Genomic DNA, 14447 nt, shown 5'->3' with positions numbered 1-14447 from the left:
CTTAATGACAGAAATGGCAGCTCTTGATTGACAATACAGCACACTTCAGAAAGGAACACCATTACTTCATTACGTTAAGAAGTCTGATAGCAGGATGAACAAGTATCTTACTAGATAATTCTCTTTGGAATCCACAAGGTTTAGCTTATTAAATATTCCTTTCATTAATCTTTGTAATCCTCACGTGCTGTAACTTAGTAAAATAGTTGCCCAAGCTCACATAATAAAGAAAGCTACGTTTCACATTAATTCTCCCTTTCAATATCACTTCATTCTCTTCTTCCAATTTCAAGCACACTTATTTGGGAGGTGAGCATACCCAGCCCTGTCTCATCAAGTTCACTGCATGTGCCTCATGCCAACTGTAACTAAAATGCCATAATTCCACATCATTACATTAAGCAATCGCCAAGTATCAGATTTTACACTGTCTGATTACTAACATCACATTAGCTCACCACTAGTGGTTTAGTCACTGTATCAACTATTGGTATTAAATCTTTGGCTGCAATGAAAGTTAACAATGCTATTTTTATGTTTTGCCAAAAAAAATCATTCAGTCTGTTTTCCCTTTTTTGATTACAGTTCATTTAAGGAAAAAAAAATGTTGCTCCGTGGTTTGACAATGTTTTATGTGTCTTCGGCTGATAGAACACACAAAACGTTTGAATAGGCCCATTTATTTGAGCAGACATATTAAATAATACTTTAAATGTGAACATTCATGTCATAAATTTTGTAGTCTCTTTAAAGTAGGATAAATCTGGTATTTAAAGTAGTCTTTGTTCAAAGCTATTTTTTTCTAAGAGTCATAAAGGGACTCTGATTTGTGCTGCATGAACAATGCCAGCATCATCATTTTAATGTTATCCATATGGGCTTCTAATAATAGATAAGAGTCTACATTTGTATTATATGTCTTAGAGACATTTAAAATCTAGATAAGGAAAAACTGATTTCATTGGCCCCATAGTTAAAGGAAAGCAGACCCTAATTAAAAGAATTCTGTTCTGAATTAACTAGTTTGACATGTGCTAATTGACAGTTCCTGTGAAATGGTTCTAATTAAAGTCAATATGTCTTTTTCAATTAAAAGGAAATTAAGAATATACTAATATACATTAACAACTTAATCTGCCTTCAATATCCCATACATCAACTGCTTTTCCCCCCTAACGTTATTGGAGAACCATCTGACATGAATCATCCACTGTTTGCTTATGGTATCTCATTATTACTTCACACGAGCACAGCAGTAGTGTATATCCCCTTGAGGAAGAAGATAACCTGCATATGCTTTGATTTGCAGGACTCCTACCTCTTACTTCATTAAATACAAGCCTACCTTTATGAATTTAAAATATGGACATTTCTTAATAAGGATCTTTGCTAACTCAAAACAAAGACAAGTGTTCTCAATTATTTGGTTTTTTGACTACAGGCCTTAGAAGTAATTGCATTCTGCTGGAAAGAAGGCTGGACTAAGTTTTCAGTATTTGGCTTGATTCAAAGCAATGCTTGATTTGACAACATACAACAAGAAATACCTTTCAGATCATGTTGTTTCTCAAGTGAAATTTGGGGGAAAATCCCAGGTGGGAATACTTTGCATTGTATATACAACAGGAAAATCGAAAGTGATTGCTTAAATGCCAGTACTAACAGAAGGCCCATCATATTCAATGAAAATGTAGCATTAGAGCTGTTTATAGCAACATAATTAAATATTCAAATGTGCATTACCAAAGCTATGGTGTTAGCAGTTTTAGTGCTAAGAATGTAATATTAAACTGAAGCATCAATACTAATGAGCACAACATTAACATCACGTGGAGAACTACGAAAAAGATTAAAACTATTTGTTTCTTAGTACACAATGTAGATACTTTAATTATAATAAAAGGAGTTTTAAGGAAAAGTATTTTCTGTAAAATACTACATGTGCTTTTTTCATCTGATATAGCTAATACTTTGATAGGCATTCTATCTCAGCTTTCCTTTTCCAGAGCTAAAAAGGAATTATAAAATGTAGGCACATTTATAAATAGGAAATAATTTCATTTGTTTTAACCAAAATTAGTTTATACATGTTTAATGTAAATCAAGAAAAAGGTAAACAAGTGACTTACACTATTCTGCATTTGTCCACTTGCCTTTCTAAAAGGTGAAATTCGATCTCACCTGTAGCTTTCTGTGTATATGGGAGATGCAGAGGTTGCCTTCTAACCCAAGATCTCTTACAGAAAATAATTTTGCCCCAAATGTACTTTATAATTCTTTCCTGGGTGTTTATCAGAAACTTTAATGAAAATTATCTTAAATGGAATTCTAAAAACAGATGACATCTAGTAAATTTCCAGAGTGAGTGAACACATATTAATCCATTTTCAATAGTGCACCTCCTTATAGTTACAAATATGTTCAGACTCAACAATTAAAATATAGTATTATCTACCAGCAAGTGGAGTTCCTAGTTTGATTTCCAATTCTAGGACCTTGCTCCTCAAGCTGGCATACACTAGAGATGCTGCAGTAACAGCATGTACTCAGCTTTTAAAATGGGAAAGAAGCCAATGCAGCAACTTTTCTGCTCAATTAAAGAGCATTGTCTACGGCAGGCCTACACAACATAAGGCCTGCAGACTGCACACAGCCATGAAGCAATTGTTCCTGACCCACCCACAGATTTGGGATGGGGAAGCAAGGAGAAAGACACAATATGGCAACCATGTCAGCAACAAGAGATGCTGCTGTTTCACAGACTCCACCTTTCCATTCACATGGTACAAGGACAGTACCAAGTATCTAAACCCAAGATGGTGCTCAACATGAGCTGTTTATCCTCCAGACAATGATACTCACTACTGCAAGCTACACTAGTAGAAAAATTTCCTCATGGCAAGAACTATGTTGAAATAAATCTAAGCAATCATTGTAACATTCATTGCAGTGGTGTAGAGTGAGGAATATTTTTACTCTCCACTCTTAGCAGGTCATATAAGGTCCACAAAATCACTTGGTATATGAAAGGTAAGACACATGTTCTTCTCATTGGCTACTCATGACCTATCTGACTATATTGATAATTTTGTATGGCCTGCAAATAATGTTATCAATACCCAGATTCAAAGCTCTTATACTCTTAGACCAGTTAATAAATATCTACTAATGTTCCTCGTGACTTGTATTTTCTTATTAAAATGTGTTTTCATCCCTTTTGCTTGCCACTGTCCCAATTACCATTAGATAATTATACAATTTACTGTTCAAACTGGAAGACTTTCAAGAATGAGCATGAGGGAGATAAAGTCATGGAAAACGGTGAAATAAGAAGCTCCAGAATCAGTCTCTCTACTCAAGCAACTATGGACTTGTCAAGAACCGCTGGAATCAACCACATCAGAATGCTAGAGTCTAATTCAATATATACAGGTTCTGTGGGAGTGCTCAGTGAAGAAAACTACTGGAAATTTTTGTGACTTTCAGTGTTATACATAACAGACTGCACTGCTATCCTTAAGCAATATGGAAGATACTCATGAGACAATGGCCTGTATTCTAGGCATGGTTTACTAGTACTAGGCTGGATCATAGGGTCTTTCTACTCCAAAAACTGGAATTCTGTGTTTGATCTGCCTAGTAATTTGCTGGAAACAGGTGCTACCATCGATTCAGTAGGAGACGGCAGAGGAGCCTATTCTTGAGCATCAGTTAAAGGAGCAGCAGAGCTCTCCCTTCTTCTCTTATTGGGTCCAGACATTTAAGGAACTATCTCTTAGTTCATTGGCCGACCATGGAAATGATGGCACGTAGACTTCAGCAACCATACACGATGAGAAATATACTCTTTGCAAAACGATTTGTAAAAATCCTTATGCAAATGAACATCTGCAGCCTTCATCAAGCAACAGCATTTCTCCTTAGGGTAAAGGGTAGATTCAATTTCCAGAATTACTACATTACAATACTCACAAAGTATCCATCCTTCAAAAAATAAACAATTACAAACTACTCAAACAAAATGGAAAAGACCTCAACTGTCTTAATTATGTTCAAAGAACTGAAGGAAATCATGAATGAATAAAGAAAAAGAGAAAATTAGTCAAACTAAGTGTGAACAAGTAGAAATATTAACAAACCAATAGAAATTATTAAATAAAAAAGTAACAGAAATCCTGATGCTGAAAGCTTAAACCTATAATCTTAGCTACTCAGGAGGTGGAGATTAGGAGGGTCATGTTCAAAGATAGCCAGGAAAGGTTCTTGAGACTTCATCTCAACAGAAAAAGCTGGGTATGATGACATTTGCCTATCCTACCTACAGGGGGAAAAAAGCATTAGAGGATCCATGTCCACGCTGACCTGGGCAAAAAGTGAGACTGTTTTTCAAAAATCATTAAAACAAAAAAGGCTTGGCTGAAGCAGCCAAGTGCCAAGAAAGCACACTGCCCTGATTTTAAATTCCTGGTACTGGTTATAAAATTAACCCCCCAAAATCAATGGCTTTTCTGTATGCCAACAATGAGAAAAGTGTGGCTGAAATTAGGAAAGCAACTCCATTTGTAATAGCCCCACAAAAAATAAAATACCTAGGAATTAAGTTAACTAAAGAAGTGAAGGACCTCTATGATGAAAACTTTAAAATCTTGAAAAAGGAAATCAACACAGAACTTAAAAAATGGCAAAACCTCCCATGCTCCTGGATTGGCAAGATTAACATCGTGAAAATGGCAATACTTCCCAAGGTTATCTACAAATTCAACGCGATACCTATCAAAATTCCACCCTCATTCTTCAAGGAAATAGAAGAGGCAATCCAAAAATTCATATGGAACAATAAAAGACCCCGAATAGCAAAAACACTCCTCAACGGAAAGAACACTGCTGGAGGAATATCAATACCAAATTTCAAACTCTACTATAAAGCCATAGTAATCAAAACAGCTTGGTATTGGCATAAGAACAGACCTCAGGACCAATGGAATAGAATTGAAAACCCAGAAATGAACCTACAGACCTATAGCCATCTAATCTTCGATAAGGAAGCTAAAACAATAGAATGGAAGAAAGACAGCCTCTTCAGTAAATGGTGCTGGCAAAATTGGTTAACTACATGTAGAAAACTAAAGCTAGATCCTTATATATCACCCTGCACCAGAATCAACTCCAAATGGATCAAAGACCTTGAAGTCAAAGCAGACACTCTGAAAACATTACAGGATGGAATAGGAGAAACCCTAGGTCTCCTTGGCTCAGGCCGAAATTTTCTGAATAGAGACCCGGAAACACAACAAATCAAAGAAAGGTTGGACAGATGGGATTGCATAAGGTTGCAGAGCTTCTGCAGGGCAAATGACATAGCTAGCAAGATCAATAGAAAGCCCACCGATTGGGAGAAGATCTTTACTAGCCATACAACGGACAAGGGTCTCATATCTGAAATATACTTGGAACTCAAAAAATTAAACCACCCAACAACAAATCCTCAAAGAAACAACTGCCCAATAAATAAGTGGGCGAAAGACTTAAAGAGAAGCTTCTCTGAAGAAGAAAGAAGGATGGCCAATAGACACATGAAGAAATGTTCAACATCCCTAGCCATAAAAGAAATGCAAATCAAAACAACATTGAGATATCACCTCACTCCAGTTAGAACAGCAAAAATCAAGAACTCTAACAACAACAGATGCTGGAGGGGATGTGGACAGAAAGGAACCTTACTTCATTGTTGGTGGGAATGTAAACTTGTTCAACCACTTTGGAAAGCAGTATGGAGGTTCCTCAAAAGACTTCACATAGATCTCCCCTATGATCCAGCAATCCCACTTTTGGGCATTTACCCAAATGTTTACAAACAAGACCACACTAAAGCTACCAGCACAACTATGTTTATTGCAGCATTATTTACCATAGCTAAGATATGGAACCAACCCAGATGCCCCTCAGTAGATGAATGGATCAAGAAAATGTGGTATATATACACAATGGAATTCTATGCCTCCATCAGAAAGAATGACATTTCCCCATTTGTTAGGAAATGGAAAGGCTTGGAAAAAATTATATGAAGTGAAGTAAGCCAGGCCCAAAGAAACATAGGTCCCATGGTTTCCCTTATTTGCAATATCTAGTATAGGTATGAGTCAAGCGGAAAAGGTCAGATAATGTGATGTTAGGAAAATGAACCCTTAAATATGTATTTTAATGTTTTCGTTTCTTTCATGCATGTGTTTCTAACGCATTTATAAGATTATTTCTTTGTTGCTTTGTATGTCCCTCCCCCACAGTGTAACCCCCGCTTTCACTTTATTTGATGTCAGTATAACATGTGGAGGAGATGGGGACAAACAAGTCGTTTAAGGATTCAGGTGGACCTGTTGCAACAAGGAGAATTACAAAATGTCATGTCAAAGCAAGCTTTACAATGTCGGTGTGGGGGGGGGAGGGGGGTATGATTGGGTGGGGGGGAGGGAGGAGGCTAGGAAGGGAGGTGAAGGGTAAACAAAGGAGGAGGCTGCAATGCTTGGTAAGAAATGTATGCATTATCCTGCCAATGTAATTGTAACCCCTCTGTACAGTATGTTCTCAAATAAAATTAAATTAAATTAAAAAAAAACAATAAGTTCTCTTAATCTCAAAAACTGTCATTTTTCCTACCAAAATATTTTAGTTATTAATAACAGTCACCTAATACAGACTGTCTGACAACTGGTAGGTATGCTTTGTTTTATTTATAAAGTTTCTAATAGCTAATTTACAAACATTCAATAAAAACAAAATAAAAATGTATCACCACCAGAAAAAAAAAAAGAAAAAGAAAAAAAAGTATTTGAAGAAACATTACTCCAAATCCGTTTGATGAAAGATGAGAATCTACACATTAGGACTCTCGAGAAACTCCAAGTATGACAAACAGAGAGATCCATACCAAGATAGATTATAATTGAACAGAACAGTTGAAAGACAAAGAAAAAGAGAAAATCTTAAAAACATTTTCAAGAAAAGAAAATGAGAAGGGAATTATCACATTCAAGGCTTCCTAAATAGGAGTCACAGACTTTGTCTCATCATAATCTATACAGGTCAAGGGAAATGAAATAATATATTTAAAATAAGGAAAGAAAATACTATTACCAACCAAACCTTTAATCTGTAAAAAAACAATTTTCAAATATGAAAAACTGGAGACATTCCCAGATAATACAATCTAAATGAATTTATTGCTAGTAGACCTGCTCTATAAGAAATGCAAAAGGGAATTAATTCTTTAGGCTGAGGCAAAATGATACTAAATAGAAAGTCACACCAAACAAGAACAAAAACAATAGTAAAGGTAAATATATAAATAAAAATAAACAGTATTAATGTATGTTGAGCATGTAAGTTAATATCACTACAAAGTAGACTGTTATAAATTTAGGATGTTAATTATAATATCATAACCATAGTAAGCTCTAACACAATAATTTAGCAGAAGAGAACATCAAAATGGAATACCAGAAAAAACTGATCAATCACAGAAAAAGCCAACACTGAATGAACTAAAAAAGAAAATGACAATAGTAAATGAGCACAGTGGGAAAATACATCTTTCATTATCAAGTACTTTAAATGTAAATGTGCTCATCAAATAAAAGATAAGAGAGTAGTGAATAGTTTCGTGAATGTATATGTACATATATATATATATATATATATATATATATGTATATGTGCTGATCCTAGGGCCTGGGTGCTATCCCTGAGCTTTTTTGCTTAAGACTACTGCTCTGCCAGTTGAGCCACAGCTCCACTTCCAGATTTTCTTTTTTAACAAATTCTTTTTCTAATCATTATTGTTATTATAAAAGTGATGTACAGAGGGTTTGCCATTTCATAAGTCAGGTAATGAGTATATTCCTTTTTGGACAATGTCACCCCTTACTTTGCTCTCTCCCAATTTTGCCCTCGCCTCCCTGCCCACAAGTTGTAGAGTTCATTTCAACATACTATCTAGTGAGTCCCACTGCTGCATTTATTCACCTTTTGTCCCTCCATTTCTGTTCCCTTGTCTTATACCAGTTTATCTGATTTGGGGAAGGGAAGGGAAATCACAGAAATGGTGGGACAAAGGATGAACCAATTCAACACTGATTACTCACTAGACACTAGGTTGGAAATGAACTTTACAACTGGGAGGGAGAGGAGTGGATGGGGAAGTGCAAGAAAATGAGAGAGAGGTCAGCACTGTTCAAAAAGAAATGTACTCATCACCTTACTTATGTAACTGTAACCCTCTGTACATCACCTTCGCAATAAAATTTAAATAAAAAAAGGAAATCAAAAAGTAGATAAGGAAGCAATAACAAGTAAAGAGATTTAGTTAGCAATCAACTACCCACAAAGTAATTGTTTAGGACTATATTATCTTACTACTAAATTCTACCAAAATTTTGAAAAGAATAGCAAGTATTCTCAAGCAGAGAGAAAGAGAGAGAGAGAGAGAGAGAGAGAGAGAGAGAGAGAGAGAGAGAGAGAGAGAGAGAGAGAGAGAGAGAGAGAGAAGATCATATCTTAATACATTTTGTGGAATCAGCATTACTCTTATACCAAATCCAGACAGAAACATCAGAAGAAAACTTATTGGTCAGTGTCCATTATTGTCTTACATGCAAAATTATTCAACAAAATAATAACAAGCCAAATGCAAAAAAATGTGCAACATGACTAAATAGAATATAATTCAAGGGTACACGGATGATTCGAGATATAATAGTAACAAAAAACACCACTTAATATCTATCTGATCATCTTAATATATAAGAAACAGTTGACAAAATTCTGCATCTTTTCATAATGTGCTTTTTTAAATCACCTTAAAAAGTAGAAAAGAAAGGAATTTTTTTGTCAACCATGGGGCTTGAACTCAGGGCCTAGGCACTGTCCCTGAGCTTTTTCACTTAAGGCTAGTGCTCTATCACTTTGAGCCACAGTCCCACTTCAGGTTTTCTGGTGGTTAATTGGAGATAAGAAGTCTCACAACCTTTCCTTCCCAGACTGGCTTGGAACCTCTATAATTAGATCTCAGCTTCTGGCAGAGAAGGGAACTTCTTTAACATGGCAAAGGGTACTTACTCTTGTCATTTCTCAATGCTGATAATTAAACCTGGACCTTTTATATACTGTCCAGTTCCTATATATTGGAGCTATCCTACCAGTCTAAGAGGACATTTATGAAAAACCTACAACTATCGCCAATAATTAAAGAAATGTTTTCCTCTGCAACTAGGAATAAGACACGTATCCCTACTTTGACCACTTCTATTTGCCTTTGTTCAGGCCTATGCTCCAGATTGATGATGGTTCTTAGAAGCATAGAGATTTAAAATTATCTCTATTCACAGATAATATAATTTTAAGTATACAAAATCACATAAAGTTTAGAGTGATAAAAAGAAAACCCTTCAACAGCTAATAAAGAATTTCAGCAATGTTGCAAGCTATAAAGCCAACACACAAAAATGAGCTGTATTTCTACAAAATAACAATAAAACTGTAAAGAATATTAAGAAAGCAATTTTATTTCATAATAGTATCCAAGAGAATAAAACACCTAAAAATAAATTTAGCCAAGATGGTAGAAGATGTACTCATACTATAAACTACCAAACATTATTGAAAGAAATTAAAGACCCAAATAAGAGGAAATCTATCCCATGTTCACAAACTGGAAGACTTAATTGTAAAGATAACTAAATTCCCTTAAATAATACACAGTCCCTCAAATTCATATGGCATTGCATAGGATTCCAAATACCCAACACTATGTTTTAAAAGTAAAATATAGTTCAAGAAACTACGCTATTCATTTTCAAAACTTGCTATGAAGTTAGTAAATTACCAAACATCATGGTACTGGCGTAAGTGTCAGGATGGATGACAGGGAGAATGATCAAGGGATGACATCAATCAAGATACATTGTACATAAATTGACATGTTGAATTGAAAATTCACTTTACTGGTCTGAAAACAAAAATCATACACCCAACAGAAGAGAACTGAGAGTCCATAAAGAGACTCAAACATCTATGGCTAATTGAGTTTCAACAAGAGCACCTGTACTGTTCAATAGGGAAAGAAGTTTCTTTGACATATGGAGGAGGAACAAATCAATAGTCAAATAAAAAAGCAAAGGATCTGGATTCCTACCAAAAGTCAACTCAAAACAGGATAAATGACCTAAATATAACTTGAATAGATATTTCTCCAAAGAGAACTCATGAAGAAATACATATTTAACAGCATTGGTCATTAAGGAAATAAATGCATGTTACACCATACTATACTATGGATTTTGAAAGGGGTAACATTGATCAAGATATAGTGTATTAATAAATAAATATAAAATAATATTGGTAAATAGCAACTCCGTTGTACAACTACTTAAAGATAATTTTTAAAAGGAAAAAAAGAATATCTTTACATTTAAAAAATAAATGCTGGCTGGAGCGTATAAAAGAATCCTTTTACATAACTAGTATATGCGCACAATGGTTCAGCCATTATTGAAAACCTTGTTTCTCAAAAAGGCAAGCACAGAATTTACCATATGACTCAGAAAATCTGCTTCTAGATTTATACCCAAGTGAAATGACGTTCACAGAGAAACATGTACTCATATGTTCACACCAGTGTTATTCATAATAGCAAAAAGGCAGAAACAACTCAAATAATCATTAATGAATAAACGATAAAAAACCATGCTAAGTGGTGGTGGGTATGTGTGCAAAATATCTGAGGTTGCATAGTAGATAATGAAATGAAATTTATTTAGCATATAATTTGGACCATAAAAGTCCAAGATCAGAGGAGCTTTCTCTGTTCAGCCTCTGGTGAAGGCCTCAAGGAAGATGGTACCATGGCTAGAACACATGTCAAAGGATCCTTGGTAAGACAAGAAGCCATTCTTGTCCTTTCATTACAACTTGCTTTGATGGGAACTACCTGCAATCCCTTTAGAACCACATTAATTTCTTCTGAGGGAAAAACTCCAAAGAGCTAACCATTTCCCTCTAGGTCTATCTCTTAAAGGTTCCATCATCCCAACCCTGGCAAACTGAGGACTGAGCCTTGAACCCATGAAGCCTTGTTGGTTCTTTTCCTATGATATATCCAGAATACACAAATTCATAGTCAGAAAGAGATTGATGGTTAACAAACTACGGTAATTCTTTAGATAGAATCAGCACCTGCTATGTGAACACTAGTCTATCTGAAGAACAACTTACAGGGTTTGATTGCTGTTCTTTAATCCTTTTAAACACCATGCACACTGCAATATTAGTGTGCTATCCACTCTCCACAGGAATAGCAGGTATATATTTCTTTGCAGTATTATTTTCATTTTAGCCATATCTCTAATGTTTGACTTTGTTTTATCTCATTAGAAAACACAATTATCAGTCCAAATCCAGCTATTGCTGGATTAATTCCTTTAAAACAGAAAATAAGTGTACACTTCGGCAGAACATATACTAAAGTTAGAATGATATAGAGAAGATTAGCATGGTCCCTGAGCAAGGATGACATGCAAATTCATGAAGCATTTCATATTTTTAAGACTGCACATAGAGCTCCCCTATAACCCAGCAATTCTATTTCTGGGCATCTACCCAAACTATCACAAACAAGGCCATACTAAAGTACCAGCACAACTATGTTTATCACAGCATTATTCACCATAGCAAAGATATGGAACCAACCCAGATGCCCGTCAATAGGTAAATGGATCAAGATAATGTGATACACACACACACACACACACACACACACACACACACACACACACACACACACACACACACACACACAAGGGAATTCTATGCCTCCATCAGAAAGAATGACACCGTCCCATTTGTTAGGAAATGGAAAGACTTGGAAAAAATTATATTAAGTGAAGTAAGCCAGACCCAAACAAACATAGGAACTATGGTTTCCCTTATTTGCAATAACTAGTATACATCTAGGATAATCTTACCAGACAAGCAGAAAAGCTCAAAAGCTATGCACATATGATCTTATAAGATGATAATCGAAATGAGTCCCAAGATATGGACATAAGGGGCTTTTTCCTTGTTACTGTTGTGTTTAATGTGCTATGGGATTTGTTTGTTTCTTATGTATGTTCTTCCCCCTATGGTATAGCCCCTGTTTTCCCTGTATTTGATTCCGGTGCCCTGCATCTTGTATATATATTCTTCTAATTTGGAGAGGGTAAGGGAAATAACAAAATGCTGAAACAAGGATACAGGTTAACCCATTGTAACAATGAGGCAAGACACTATGTTGAAAATGAACTTTACAACATGGGGTAGGGGAGAGAGGAAAAGGGAGAGTGGGGAGGGAAGGGATAGTAGGGGAAAAACAAAGGAGGGGGTAACAATGCTGGACAGTGAAGTACTCATTATTTTACTCATGTAACTGTAACCCCTCTGTACAGTATCTTTACAATAAAATTTTAAAAACAAACAGAAAATAAAATCAAGCACTTGGTTAAGTTAGGAATCCAAGACCAGACCAAGGGTGGGCTACAATGTTTGCCTAACAAATATGGCTGTTAGTGCACATTAATTTTTGAGAAAAAAAAATTTTCCTTAAAATCATATGTCTAGTGATTAATATGACCAGTTGCAGTTTATTTGGGAAAGACTACCCTTAAACAAATTTTCTGAATTCATTTTGCCACTTTAAATTCAGGAAAAGAATGTTTTGTATATACTATAAGCCACGTTCAGCCTATATTACCCAAAATGTTGTAGAAAGTAGGTGCTATTGACCTTTTCTGCTTGTCCTAGACATACACTAGTTATTGCAGATAAGGGAAATCATGGGACCTATGTTTCTTTGGACCTGGCTGACTTAATTTAATATAATTTTTCCAGAGGTCAAAAGCTATGTACATATGACCATATTCGATGATGCTAAGCAAAATGAACCCCAAGATAGGGACACAAGAGGCTTTATCTTTCTTGCTGTTGTTTTTAATGTACTTACAATATACTATGTGATTTTTTTGTTTCTTTTGAATGTTCTTCCCCCATGGTATAATCGCTGTTATCACTGTATTTGATTCCAGTGCCCTGCATCTTATATATACATTTTTCTAATTTGGGGAGGTAAGGGAAATAACAAAAACCTGAAAAAAGGATACAGGTTGACCCATTAAAACAATGAGATGTACAAGACACTATGTTGAAATGGAACTTTACAAATTTGCAGGGGCGGGAGGGGTTGGGGAGGTGGGGAAGAAAGGGATGGTAGGGGAAAAACAAAGGAGGGGTAACAATGGTCGATAGGAAATGAACTCATTACCTTGCTCATGTAATGGTAACCCCTCTGTAAAGTATCTTTACAATAATATATATTAAAATTTTTAATCTAAAATAAGACAATAAGTGCTATTATAGCCATGCAGCATAGCTATGAACTGAATGTAAAAAAAAAGAAATTCAATATCAATGCAATAAAATGACTAGTAAGGAAATAAAACAAATGAGTTACTTCTCCAAGAATAAGGATCCAACTGTTTCTGAAATATTGTCAGATACTCCTGAAAGTAGCTAAAATCCAAGTGAAATGAATAAGAGAAAACTCTCACTTTATTCATAGACACACAGTGATAGGAAATGAATGCAAAAGCGTACATTTTGGCTATCTTTATTTCAATAGCTAACAACATATTCTAACTGTTTATGTCTTGCTTTGCTCAAGCAAGTATGTCAATAAGGAGAATAGCTGCTGTGTTGTTCCTGTTCGCTAAGAACATCCTATAAATCCTGAGGTCCAAGGAAAATACATCTTGACAAGAAGTCTATTCATGAAATGAATGTGAATGTAGCTTGGCAGTTGACAACATTCCTAGCATGTGGAAGGCTTTGGGTTTTACTACACCAAAAAAAAAGGCAAAACAAAAACAAAAACCCAGCATGAGAGAAATGGCATTGCTTGGACCTTAGAGAAGGATGCACCTTTGTCAATATTGCTTTTACTTAATCATCCCGGTTTTATTTCTTTCTCTTGTCTGTATCTCCTTACGCCGAGTATTACAAGAATTAGGCATTCTCTTTAGTATTTCTACCATGGAGCTATTTGTTTTTACTGTTAAACAGATAAACATATTCTCTACATTTATTTGTTCATTACTTGAAAAGAAAGAAATACAGGTGTTTTTAATGTCTTCTTGGCTTTGCTCTGTAAAGAAATTGTTCCCAGCCATTTTTAGTTTTACTGCCATGACTTTTTTGACATTTTTCTCTTGTTGTTCTTGCTAATTGGACGTTCGTACTGAGTATTCTCTGAATCTAATCCTTTTGTAAGATTTAAGATCCTTATATATAGAAGAAAGTCCCTCTCTAGTCATAAAAGAAATGCAAATCAAAACAGCATTGAGATTCCACCTCACCCCAGTTAG

General features: G+C 35.3%; 1 long non-coding RNA gene and 1 other non-coding gene across 9 annotated transcripts in view; one reads left to right on the top strand and one right to left on the bottom strand.

Moving 5' to 3' along the window:
- Positions 1-14447, bottom strand: part of LOC138832890 (uncharacterized) — a 108256-nt gene that overhangs the window by 31037 nt on the left and 62772 nt on the right. The gene's annotated exons all lie outside the window — the stretch shown is intronic.
- Positions 11490-11594, top strand: LOC138833042 (U6 spliceosomal RNA). The gene has a single exon (XR_011373762.1). It is a non-coding gene; the product is annotated as a U6 spliceosomal RNA (small nuclear RNA).

Source organism: Dipodomys merriami, unplaced genomic scaffold (assembly GCF_024711535.1).
Source record: "Dipodomys merriami isolate MVZ:Mamm:240054 unplaced genomic scaffold, mDipMer1.0.p SCAF_20, whole genome shotgun sequence".
NCBI classification, from domain to species: Eukaryota; Metazoa; Chordata; class Mammalia; order Rodentia; family Heteromyidae; genus Dipodomys; species Dipodomys merriami.
Note: the sequence above shows the minus strand (reverse complement) of the source record. Positions and strands in the feature narration are given on the sequence as shown.